The sequence below is a fragment of the Oncorhynchus keta genome, unplaced genomic scaffold, assembly GCF_023373465.1.
Source record: "Oncorhynchus keta strain PuntledgeMale-10-30-2019 unplaced genomic scaffold, Oket_V2 Un_contig_4398_pilon_pilon, whole genome shotgun sequence".
NCBI lineage: Eukaryota > Metazoa > Chordata > Actinopteri > Salmoniformes > Salmonidae > Oncorhynchus > Oncorhynchus keta.
Window position 1 is genome coordinate 51,728 of NW_026287752.1, and position 12,364 is coordinate 64,091.

General features: G+C 43.4%; 1 non-coding gene and 1 pseudogene across 1 annotated transcript; one reads left to right on the forward strand and one right to left on the reverse strand.

Moving 5' to 3' along the window:
• Positions 1-429: 429 nt before the first annotated feature.
• On the forward strand, positions 430-523 carry trnai-uau (transfer RNA isoleucine (anticodon UAU)). The gene is made up of 2 exons: positions 430-467; positions 488-523. It is a non-coding gene; the product is annotated as a tRNA-Ile (tRNA).
• Positions 524-5,435: 4,912 nt separating this feature from the next.
• On the reverse strand, positions 5,436-11,878 carry LOC127924654 (zinc finger protein 135-like; annotated as a pseudogene).
• Between the last annotated feature and the right edge of the window lie 486 nt (positions 11,879-12,364).

A 12,364-nucleotide genomic window follows, 5' to 3' on the forward strand; every position in this document is an offset into this window, starting at 1 on the left:
ATTAGAGATATCAATGTTTAACCCCGAGGGGGGCACCGGCGCTGATTAGAGATATCAATGTTTAACCCCGAGGGGGGGCACCGGGCGCTGATTAGAGATATCAATGTTTAACCCCGAGGGGGGGAGCACCGGGCGCTGATTAGAGATATCAATGTTTAACCCCGAGGGGGGGAGCACCGGGCGCTGATTAGAGATATCAATGTTTAACCCCGAGGGGGGGAGCACCGGGCGCTGATTAGAAGTATCAATGTACATTTAACCCCGGGGGGTCGGCAGATATCTGGACATGCTGTATGCATGATAGTGCAAACCTTGGTTTCAAACGATCTTCTACCGAAATAAAGTGCTCTGAGTGCGTATGCCTGGGCAATGTAATAATTCAACATTTTTACCCCCCACACACACAAACATTGGTAATCAGTGTATCAGGCTCCTGTGGCGCAATCGGTTAGCGCGTGGTACTTATACAGCAGTATGCAGCGAAGCAATGCCGAGGTTGTGAGTTCGAGCCTCACCAGGAGCATGCACTTTTCTTGAACCCTCTGCCTGTCTGTTTATTGTCCAGAAAAGGAGCATTTTCCAATCCATTTCATAAGTATGTCATTGAGATAACAGGTCAGAGTGCCGGCACAGCTAAATTCCTTTTATTTAATTCCATTTTTTTTAGTACAAACTTTTTTAAGACATGTTAGAATGAATTACCAAATGTGACTAATATTTAAACATGCATCACGAGTGTTTTATGTAAAAACATTGGAGGCCTACAGTTGTACATCATTACAAACTTTAATAACCAGTAATGTTTATAACATAACATTGTAGGAAAGACTATAAAATAATACATGTTTTTTTTTTAAAAAGACATTACATTTCTCTGCGACAGACCCTGGCGTGAGGGAAAAGACAGCTTCCCCTTTCGTTAAATGGTGAGATACATTTTCAAAACCATTGATTTAGTTAAAAATATTTAGTACATTTTAACCACAAGTTATAATTCAACATTTTTTAAAATTTCTTGCAGATAAAGGGTCCGGTTAGCCCTGACCATTATCCGTTTCCAATTCACCATCACAAAGACGCTTGCCTGCTCCATCAAAGCTCTGTAAGTTTTCCCTCCGTGGGTAGATCATCCGTCCGGCATGTAAATCCTGGGTTTAGCCATAAGTAAAGGCCTTTCAGAAAGAGGCTGTCATGATTGACTGTGACACATATTTAACACGTATTGCTTGTTACAGAATACTACTGTTGTACATTGAATATCCCTAGCAGAGGGAACTCAACAGTGTGTTAGGCAGTGTGTTAGGCAGTGTGTTAGGCAGTGTGTTAGGCAGTGTGTTAGGCAGTGTGTTAGGCAGTGTGTTAGGCAGTGTGTTAGGCAGTGTGTTAGGCAGTGTGTTAGGCAGTGTGTTAGGCAGTGTGTTAGGCAGTGTGTTAGGCAGTGTGTTAGGCAGTGTGTTAGGCAGTGTGTTAGGCAGTGTGTTAGGCAGTGTGTTAGGCTGTGTGTTAGGCAGTGTGTTAGGCAGTGTGTTAGGCAGTGTGTTAGGCAGTGTGTTAGGCAGTGTGTTAGGCAGTGTGTTAGGCAGTGTGTTAGGCAGTGTGTTAGGCAGTGTGTTAGGCAGTGTGTTAGACAGTGTGTTAGGCTGTGTGTTAGGCAGTGTGTTAGGCAGTGTGTTAGGCAGTGTGTTAGGCAGTGTGTTAGGCTGTGTGTTAGGCAGTGTGTTAGGCAGTGTGTTAGGCAGTGTGTTAGGCAGTGTGTTGGGCAGTGTGTTAGGCTGTGTGTTAGGCAGTGTGTTAGGCTGTGTGTTAGGCAGTGTGTTAGGCAGTGTGTTAGGCAGTGTGTTAGGCAGTGTGTTAGGCAGTGTGTTAGGCAGTGTGTTAGGCAGTGTGTTAGGCTGTGTGTTAGGCAGTGTGTTAGGCAGTGTGTTAGGCAGTGTGTTAGGCAGTGTGTTAGGCAGTGTGTTAGGCAGTGTGTTAGGCAGTGTGTTAGGCAGTGTGTTAGGCAGTGTGTTAGGCTGTGTGTTAGGCAGTGTGTTAGGCAGTGTGTTAGGCAGTGTGTTAGGCTGTGTGTTAGGCAGTGTGTTAGGCAGTGTGTTAGGCTGTGTGTTAGGCAGTGTGTTAGGCAGTGTGTTAGGCAGTGTGTTAGGCAGTGTGTTATAGGCAGTGTGTTAGGCAGTGTGTTAGGCAGTGTGTTATAGGCAGTGTGTTAGGCAGTGTGTTAGGCAGTGTGTTATAGGCAGTGTGTTAGGCAGTGTGTTAGGCAGTGTGTAAGGCAGTGTGTTAGGCAGTGTGTTAGGCAGTGTGTTCGGCAGTGTGTTATAGGCAGTGTGTTAGGCAGTGTGTTAGGCAGTGTGTAAGGCAGTGTGTTAGGCAGTGTGTTAGGCAGTGTGTTATAGGCAGTGTTAGGCAGTGTGTTAGGCTGTGTGTTAGGCAGTGTGTTAGGCTGTGTGTTAGGCAGTGTGTTAGGCAGTGTGTTAGACAGTGTGTTAGGCAGTGTGTTAGGCAGTGTGTTAGGCAGTGTGTTATAGGCAGTGTGTTAGGCAGTATGTTAGGCAGTGTGTTATAGGCAGTGTGTTAGGCAGTGTGTTAGGCAGTGTGTTAGGCAGTGTGTTAGGCAGTGTGTTTGGCAGTGTGTTATAGGCAGTGTGTTAGGCAGTGTGTTATAGGCAGTGTGTTAGGCAGTATGTTAGGCAGTGTGTTATAGGCAGTGTGTTAGGCAGTGTGTTAGGCAGTGTGTTAGGCAGTGTGTTATAGGCAGTGTGTTAGGCTGAGAAACATTATTTAGATGGCTGTTTTATTGTTGTTGAAAACTTGAAATGGGCACAATGCCAAGGGACCTTCTAACACACACACACACACACACACACACACACACACACACACACACACACACACACACACACACACACACACACACACACACACACACACACACACAATCACCCTCCCAGACATTCCTGCTTCATAGATAGCAACCATAAGGACAATAAAACTGGGGGTGTGAAACTGAAAGTGGAAAATAAATGAAGAAAATCTCTCTCTCGCTTCTCCTTCATTTTGGAATAAAATAATTTGTTCAAAACTGTTCAACTATTGTATTTTTCAACTACTCGCCACATGTTATGCACTGCAGTAGCTGTAGCCTATGTTTCAGTACGATAGCAATAAGGGGAAGAGTCATTGGGAAACTAACTGCCAATAACGCAATAAACTGAACTCCACCTAGCAGAGACATCTTTGTATTAGCAACTCTTAATTATGAGCTTATATGGTATTAAAGTTAAGGGACATCCCCTGGGCGGGGTGATCCTCAGTAGGGGATTAATTATGAGCTTATATGGTATTAAAGTTAAGGGACATCAGCCTGGGCGGGGTGATCCTCAGTAGGGGATTAATTATGACCTTATATGGTATTAAAGTTAAGGGACATCCCCTGGGCAGGGTGATCCTCAGTAGGGGATTAATTATGACCTTATATGGTATTAAAGTTAAGGGACATCAGCCTGGGCGGGGTGATCCTCAGTAGGGGATTAATTATGAGCTTATATGGTATTAAAGTTAAGGGACATCAGCCTGGGCGGGGTGATCCTCAGTAGGGGATTAATTATGACCTTATATGGTATTAAAGTTAAGGGACATCCCCCTGGGCAGGGTGATCCTCAGTAGGGGATTAATTATGACCTTATATGGTATTAAAGTTAAGGGACATCAGCCTGGGCGGGGTGATCCTCAGTAGGGGATTAATTATGACCTTATATGGTATTAAAGTTAAGGGACATCCCCTGGGCGGGGTGATCATCAGTAGGGGATAAAAAGGGAAAACACCATCTTTTGAACTGTGGGATTTTCAACACATTGTTTCTTATTAAAAGAAGAAGTGATGCAGTCAGTCTCTCCTAAACTCTGAGCCGAGAGAGACTTGCAGCATGGTATTTATATCAGGCCTCTGATTACAATTAAGAGCAAAACGTGCCGCTCTGTTCTGGGCCAGCTGCAGCTTAACTAGGTGTTTCCTTGCAGCACTGGACCACAGATTAGACAAAACTAGAGCCTGCAGAACTTGCTAATTGGAGTGTGGTGTCAAAAAAGCAGAGCATCTCTTTATTACAGACAGACCCTCTCCCCATCTTTACAACCATTTGATCTATATGTCTTGACCATGACAGTTTACAATCCAAGGTAATGCCAAGTAATTTAGTCTCCTCAACTTGTTCAACAGCCACACAATTCATTACCAGATTCAGCTGAGGTCTAGCACTTAAGGAATGATTTGTACCAAATTCAATGCTCTTAGTTTTAGAGATGTTCAGGACCAGTTTATTACTGGTCACGCATTGCAAAACAGACTGCAAGTCTTTGTTAAAGGTTTCAGTGGCTTCATTTGCTGTGGTTGCTGGTGCTTATATGGTTTGTTTAATGCCAGTGGCAGGTCATTGGTAAAAATAGAAAAGAGTAGAGGGCCTCGAGAGCTGCCCTGCGGTACACCACACTTTATATGTTTGACATTAGAGAAGCTTCCATTAAAAACCCTCTGAGTTCTATTAGATAGATAGCTCTGAATCCACATTATGGCAGAGGTTGAAAAGCCATAGCACAGACATTCTTAAACAACAGGTTATGGTCAATAATATCAAAGGCTGCACTGAAATCTAACAATAGAGCTCCCACAATATTCTTGTTTTCAATTTCTCTCAAACAATCATCAGTCATTTGTGTCAGTGCAGTACATGTTGAGTGCCCTTCTCTATAAGCATGCTGAAAGTCTGTTGTTAATTTGTTTACAGAGAAATAGCATTGTATTTGCAATTTCTTCCAACAGTTTGCTAAGAGCTGGCAGCAAGCTTATAGGTCTGCTGTTGGAACCAGTAAAGGCCGCTTTACCACTCTTGGGTAGCGAAATTAATTTGGCTTCCCTCCAGGCCTGAGGACAAAGACTTTCCTCCAGGCTCAGATTAAAATATGACAGATATGAGTGGCTATAGAGTAAGCTACCCTCCTCAGTAACTTTCCATCTGTTGTCAATCCCAGGAGCTTTGTCATTATTGATCGATAACAATTCTCCCACAATAACTTTACAAAATTCAAACAAACTGCTTTTCTTTCATTATTTGTTTATTTTATGCATGAATATAATTATAATATAATTGCTCCCTGTTTTCTTCCCATCTTTATATCATTGATCTTGGCTTCATAATAAAGGTTCTTCTTCTTTTGTTGAGTTTGGTCACATCATTTCTCCATTTGCATAAAACAGCCAGACTTATTAGCCACTCCTTTTGCCCCCAACTCTTTCAAACATACAGTTTTTCATTTCCTCATCGATCCATGGAGCCTTAACAGTTCTAACAGTCAGTTTCTTAACAGGTTCATGTTTATCAATAATTGGAAGAAACAATTTAATATGGTAATGTTTTCTAATAAAAACAAACAAATATATGTTTGAGTATACCCTGTACCATTTAATTTCATCTGGTAAAGACAGGTAAACACATTGTCAGTCAACAATATAAGACAACGGGAGCACTGTGTATGTTCTCTGATGAATTTTAAGTCAATGTGATGTGAAATATCAATATACACGCTAAGAGAAGTAATTTCTCTCTCCTGTGTGGATTCTCTAATGACGTTTAAGTGACTTATGAGTAATATGTTTTCCCACAGTCTGAGCTTTTCTAAGCCTTCTCCTCTGTGTGCAGTCTCATGTGTTCTTCCATGCTTCCTAAATGGGCAAAAGCTTTGCACCCTGGGAGGAGTGGTTAGGCTTCTCCCCTGTGTGTATTCTCTCATGTTTCTTCAGATCACCTGACCGGCTGAAACACTTTCCACACTGGGAGCAGTGGTACGGCTTCTCCCCCGTGTGAATTTTCTGGTGAGCTTTCAGGTGTCCTTTCAGTTTAAAACTCTTTCCACACTGCGAGCAGTGGTAAGGCTTCTCCTGTGTGTGTGTTCTCTCATGTTGCTTCAGATCCCATAATAAGTTACAACCCTTTCCACATTGGGAACAGTGGTAAAGCTTCTCCCCTGTGTGTAATCTCTCATGTTTTTTCAGATCCCCTGACCAGTTGAAACACTTTCCACACTGGGAGCAGTGGTAAGGCTTCTCCCCGTGTGTATTCTCTCATGTTGTTTCATGGCCCCTAACTGGTTAAAACACTTGCCACACTGGGAGCACTGGAAAGGCTTCTCCCCTGTGTGTATTATCTCATGAACTTTCAGGTTCCTTAACCGGCTAAAACTCTTTCCGCACTGGGAGCAGTGGTAAGGCTTCTCCCTGTGTGTATTCTCTCGTGAGCTTTCATGTGTCCTTTCTGGTTAAAACTCTTTCCACACTGCGAACAGTGGTAAGGCTTCTCCCCTGTGTGTGTTCTCTCATGTTGTTTCAGCTCCCATAAGAGGTTACAACCCTTTCCACATTGGGAACAGTGGTAAGGCTTCTGCCCTGTGTGTAATCTCTCATGTCGTTTCAGAGAACCTAACAGGTTAAAACTCTTTCCACACTGGAAGCAGTGGTAAGGCTTCTCCCTGTGTGTATTCTCTCGTGTTTGTTCAGGGTTCCTTTATGGCCAAAACTTTTTCCACACTGGGAGCAGTGGAAAGGCTTCTCCCCGTGTGTATTCTCTCATGTTGTTTCAGCTCCCATAAGAGGTTACAACCCTTTCCACAGTGGGAACACTGGTGTCGTCTTGCTGGTTTGGACGTCCCTGGCTCTGGTTCCTCTGAGCCTGGTCTGTCTCCTGCCAAAAAGAAAAGCTTTTTTTTAAATAGAGACCTGAATGAAACCTCCACATGATGAAACAGCTTTGCTACGAGGATAAATCCTAATCAGATCCCTCAATAACCCGAGGCCAGATTTAACAATCTTGGTGTGATTTTAAAACAAATATTTTAGAGTTTCCTGGTAATTACTGATGTTTACATGACTTACTTATTCATCCTGTTTTACAAGTCAGAACACAAAAAAAAAAAACAGTTCTAGAACACTCAAGACACAGACGTCACAGGATTCCAATCGAGCAGGTGGTTCTAAATATATAACTTTCATAGCTGTATGATACAGAATGCGACCTACAGTTGTGGCCAAAAGTTTTGAGAATGACACAAATATTACATTTCCAATACGTTTGCTGCTTCTGTGTCTTTGGATAATTTTTGTCAGATGTCACTATGTAATGCTGAAGTATAATTACAAGCATTTCATAAGTGTCAAAGGCTTTTATTGACAATGACATGGAAGTTGATGCAAAGAATCAATATTTGCAATGTTGACCCATCTTTTTCAAGACCTCTACAATCTGCCCTGGCATGCTGTCAATTAACACACCAAGATTGTTAAATCTGGCCGTAGCCCACTCTTGCATAATCAATGCTTGGAGTTGGTCAGAATGTGGGTTTTTGTTTGTCCACCCGCCTCTTGACGATTGACCACAAGTTCTCAATGGGATTAAGGTCTGGGGAGTTTCCTGACCATTGACCCAAAATATCGATGTTTTGTTCCCGAGCCACTTAGTTATCACTTTTGCCTTCTGGCAAGGTGCTCCATCATGCTGGAGAAGCCATTGTTCGTCACTGAACTGTTCCTGGATGGTTGGGAGAAGTTGCTCTCGGAGGATGTGTTGGTACCATTCTTTATTCATGGCTGGGTTCTCAGGCAACATTGTGAGTGAGCCCACTCCTTGGCTGAGAAGCAACCCCACACATGAATGGTCTCAGGATGCTTTACTGTTGGCATGACACAGGACTGATGGTAGCGCTCACCTTGTCTTCTCCGGACAAGCTTTTACCGGATGCCCCAAACAATCAGAAAGGGGATCATCAGAGAAAATGCGTTACCCCAGTCCTCAGCAGTCCAGTCCTCAGCAGTCCAATCCTCAGCAGTCCAATCCTCAGCAGTCCAGTCCTCAGCAGTCCAGTCCTCAGCAGTCCAATCCCTGTACCTTTTGCAGAATATCAGTCTCCCTGATATTTTTCCTGCAGAGAAGTGGCTTATTTGCTGCCCTTCTTGACACCAGGCCTGTACATATCTTCCTTAAACATAAAATAACTAAAGAAGTCATTTTGTGTGGAAGTCCAAAACTTGTTTTTACGTCACAGATACAAAGCACATCAGTAACATCTCCCCGTTGTTGAAAGACAAAGCACATCAGTATCATCTCCCCGTTGTTGAAAGACAAAGCACATCAGTATCATCTCCCCGTTGTTGAAAGACAAAGCACATCAGTAACATCTCCCCGTTGTTGAAAGGGTTCCCGTTGTTGAAAGGGTTCGACACATTGCTGTTTAAATGGACCAATTTCTTATTTAGACATTCACAGATTTTCAACATTTTGATTATCGCTGATGTCATATTTTGGGTAAAGTAAAAAATAAAGGTGAAATATTTGGAAAGATGTCCCTAAAACTGATAGTAAACTAATAGTAGCTACAATAAACAAAAATATAAACATGTAAAGTGTTGGATGTTTCATGAGCTGAACAAAAAGATTGCAGAATTTAGTGAACACTTATTCTTTGCCAAGATAATCCATCCACCTGACAGGTGAGGCATATCAAGAAGCTGATTGAACAGCTTGATTATTACACAGGTGCACCTTGTGCTGGTGATAATAAAATGGCACTTAAAAATGTGCAGTTTTGTCACACAACATAATGCCACAGATTGTCTCAAGGTTTGAGGGAGCGATTGGCAATGACTGCAGGAATATCCACTGGAGCTGTTCACTTACCAGATAATTGAATGTTAAATTCTCTGCCAGAATCCTCCTCCAACATCGTTTTAGAGAATTTGGCAGTACAGGACCCTAGGATATATGGTATATTCTAGAATTCATCCATGATGTCATAATGACATATAAAGACGCCAGCCCAGGACCTAGGATATATGGTATATTCTAGAATTCATCCATGATGTCATAATGACATATAACGACGCCAGCCCAGGACCTAGGATATATGGTATATTCTAGAATTCATCCATGATGTCATAATGACATATTACGACACCAGCCCAGGACCTAGGATATATGGTATATTCTAGAATTCATCCATGATGTCATAATGACATATAACGACGCCAGCCCAGGACCTAGGATATATGGTATATTCTAGAATTCATCCATGATGTCATAATGACATATTACGACACCAGCCCAGGACCTCCACATCGTCTGAGACCAGCCACCAGAGTTGTATTTCTCTTTGTAATGAAGCCCTTTTGTGGGGAAAAACTCATTCTGATTGGCTGGGCCACTCAATGGGTGGGCTTCCCTGCCCAGTCATGTAAAGTCCATAGATTAGGGCATAATTTAATTAATGACTGACTTATATGAGCTGTAAATCGTTGAAATTGTTGTTTATATTTTGGTTCAGTATACACAGACCCACACACACACTGCATTTGTTAAGTATTCAGACCCCTTAACCTTTTCCAAATCAAAAACAAAAGTAACAGTCAGAATCTGGTGTGGCCACCAGCTGCATTAAGTACTGCAGTGCATCTCCTCCTCATGGAATGCACCGGATTTGACAGTACTTGCTGTGAGATGTTACGCCACTCTTCCACCAAGGCATTTCTGGGGGGGAAATGGCCCAAGCCCTCACCCTCCAATCCAACAGGTCCCAGACATGCTCAATTGGATTGAGATCCGGGCTCTTCGCTGGCCATGGCAGAACTTTGACATTCCGGTCTTGCAGGAAATCACACACAGAACGAGCAGTATGGCTGGTGTCATTGTCATGCTGGAGGGTCATGTCAGGATGAGCCTGCAGGAAGGGTACCACATGAGGGAGGAGGATGTCTTCCCTGTAACGCACAGAGTTGAGATTGCCTGCAATGACAACAAGCTCAGTCTGATGAGGCGGCAGGGTAGCCTAGTGGTTAGAGCGTTGGACTAGTAACCGGAAGGTTGCGAGTTCAAACCCCCGAGCTGACAAGGTACAAATCTGTCGTTCTGCCCCTGAACAGGCAGCTAACCCACTGTTCCCAGGCCGTCATTGAAAATAAGAATGTGTTCTTAACTGACTTGCCTGGTTAAATAAAAGGTAAAAATTAAAATAAAATAAAAAATTATGCTGTGACACACCGCCCCAGACCATGACGGCCCCTTCACCTCCAAATCCCGCTCCAGAGTACAGGCCTCCGTGTAACGCTCATTCCTTCGACGAAAAACGCGAAATCTGACCATCGCCCCTGGAGACAAAACTGCGACTTGTCAGTGAAGAGCACTTTTGCCAGTCCTGTCTGGTCCAGCGACGGTGGGTTTGTGCCTATAGGCGGCGTTATTGCTGGTGATGTCTGGTGAGGACCTGCCTTTCAACAGGCCTTACAAGCCCCCAGTCCAGCCCTCTCAGCCTATTGCGGACAGTCTGAGCACTGATGGAGGGATTGTACATTCCTGGTGTAACTCGGGCAGTTGTTGTTGCCATTCTGTACCTGTCCTGCAGGTGTGATGTTCGGATGCATCGATCCTGTAGAGGTGGTGTTACACGTGGTCTGCCACTGCGAGGACGATAAGCTGTCCGTCCTGTCTCCCTGTAGCGCTGTCTTAGGCATCTCACAGTACGGACATTGCAATTTATTCCCTGGCCACATCTGAAGTCCTCATGCCTTGCAGCATGCCTAAGGCACGTTCACGCAGATGAGCAGGGACCCTGAGCATCTTTCTTTTGGTGTTTTTCCAGAATCAGTAGAAAGGCCTCTTTAGAGTCCTAAGTTTTCATTACTGTAACCTTAATTGCCTACCGTCTGTAAGCTGTTAGTGTCTTACCGACCGTTCCACAGGAGCATATTCATTGTTTATGGTTCATTGAACAAGCCTGGGAAACAGTGTTTATTAAACCCTTTACAATTAACATCTGTGAAGTTATTTGGATTTTTTATGAATAATCTTTGAAAGACAGGGTCCTGAAAAAGATCTGTACATTTTTTTTGCTGAGTTTATTTTGTATATGTTTTATGTTGAAAAAATTAACTGGAAAAGCAGCAGAGTGAGGCCCGCATCCAGCAACGTCACGAGTCACGTTTTGCAGCTGTTTCAGTACAGCACTACAGGGAGAGAGAGGGAGAGCAGCTGTTTCAGTACAGCACTACAGGGAGAGAGAGGGGAGAGCAGCTGTTTCAGTACAGCACTACAGGGAGAGAGAGGGAGAGCAGCTGTTTCAGTACAGCACTACAGGGAGAGAGAGGGAGAGCAGCTGTTTCAGTACAGCATTACAGGGAGAGAGAGGGAGAGCAGCTGTTTCAGTACAGCACTACAGGGAGAGAGAGGGAGAGCAGCTGTTTCAGTACAGCACTACAGGGAGAGAGAGGGAGAGCAGCTGTTTCAGTACAGCACTACAGGGAGAGAGAGGGGGAGCAGCTGTTTCAGTACAGCACTACAGGGAGAGAGAGGGGGAGAGCAGCTGTTTCAGTACAGCACTACAGGGAGAGAGAGGGAGAGCAGCTGTTTCAGTACAGCACTACAGGGGAGAGAGGGAGAGCAGCTGTTTCAGTACAGCACTACAGAGAGAGAGGGGGGGAGCAGCTGTTTCAGTACAGCACTACAGGGAGAGAGAGGGGGAGAGGGAAAATCCACTGGACTAGTTTCAATGTATGGAATCACTTAGGAGTTTCTGGATGTTGGGTAAACTTCCCTTTAAAGCATCAGACTCCATAGTAATTAAGACTCCATAATGCTGTTTCAGTACAGTACTCATCATTAGATGCTACAGTCCTCCTTTAAGACTCCATAATGTTTCATCATTAGATGCTACAGGTAATATATAATATATATATAATATATATGCCATTTAGCTGACGCTTTTTAAGACTACAGTCATGTGTTCATACATTCTACGTATGGGTGGTCCAGGGAAGAACCCACTACCCTGGCGTTACAAGCGCCATGCTCTATGCTACAACTGAGCCTCTCCTCTACAGTCCTCTAAGACTCCATAATGTTTCATCATTAGATGCTACAGTCCTCCTTTAAGACTCCATCATGTTTAGAATGTGCCTGGAAGCGCTACTCTATCTATTATACTCTCATCCTTTCAGTTTTAATAATATTTAATAATAATAATGTTAATAATAATGTTATAATAGGTAATAACTTTAATAACTAGGGTTAATATCTGCCTGGTGCACCAACAAAATCTTCATATTTACCCCCCTCTAACAATACCGCTACAGAATTAGCATAGTAGTCCATGTAACTTAAAGTAATAAGAAATATTTAGGACTAACTTATTCCTTGCCACCCACTCTAAAACTAACTGCAGCTCTATGTTAAGTGTTGCAGTCATTTCAGTCGCTGTAGTAGCTGACGTGTACAGTGTTGAGTCATCAGCATACATAGACTCACTGGCTTTACTCAAATGTCATTGGCATGTT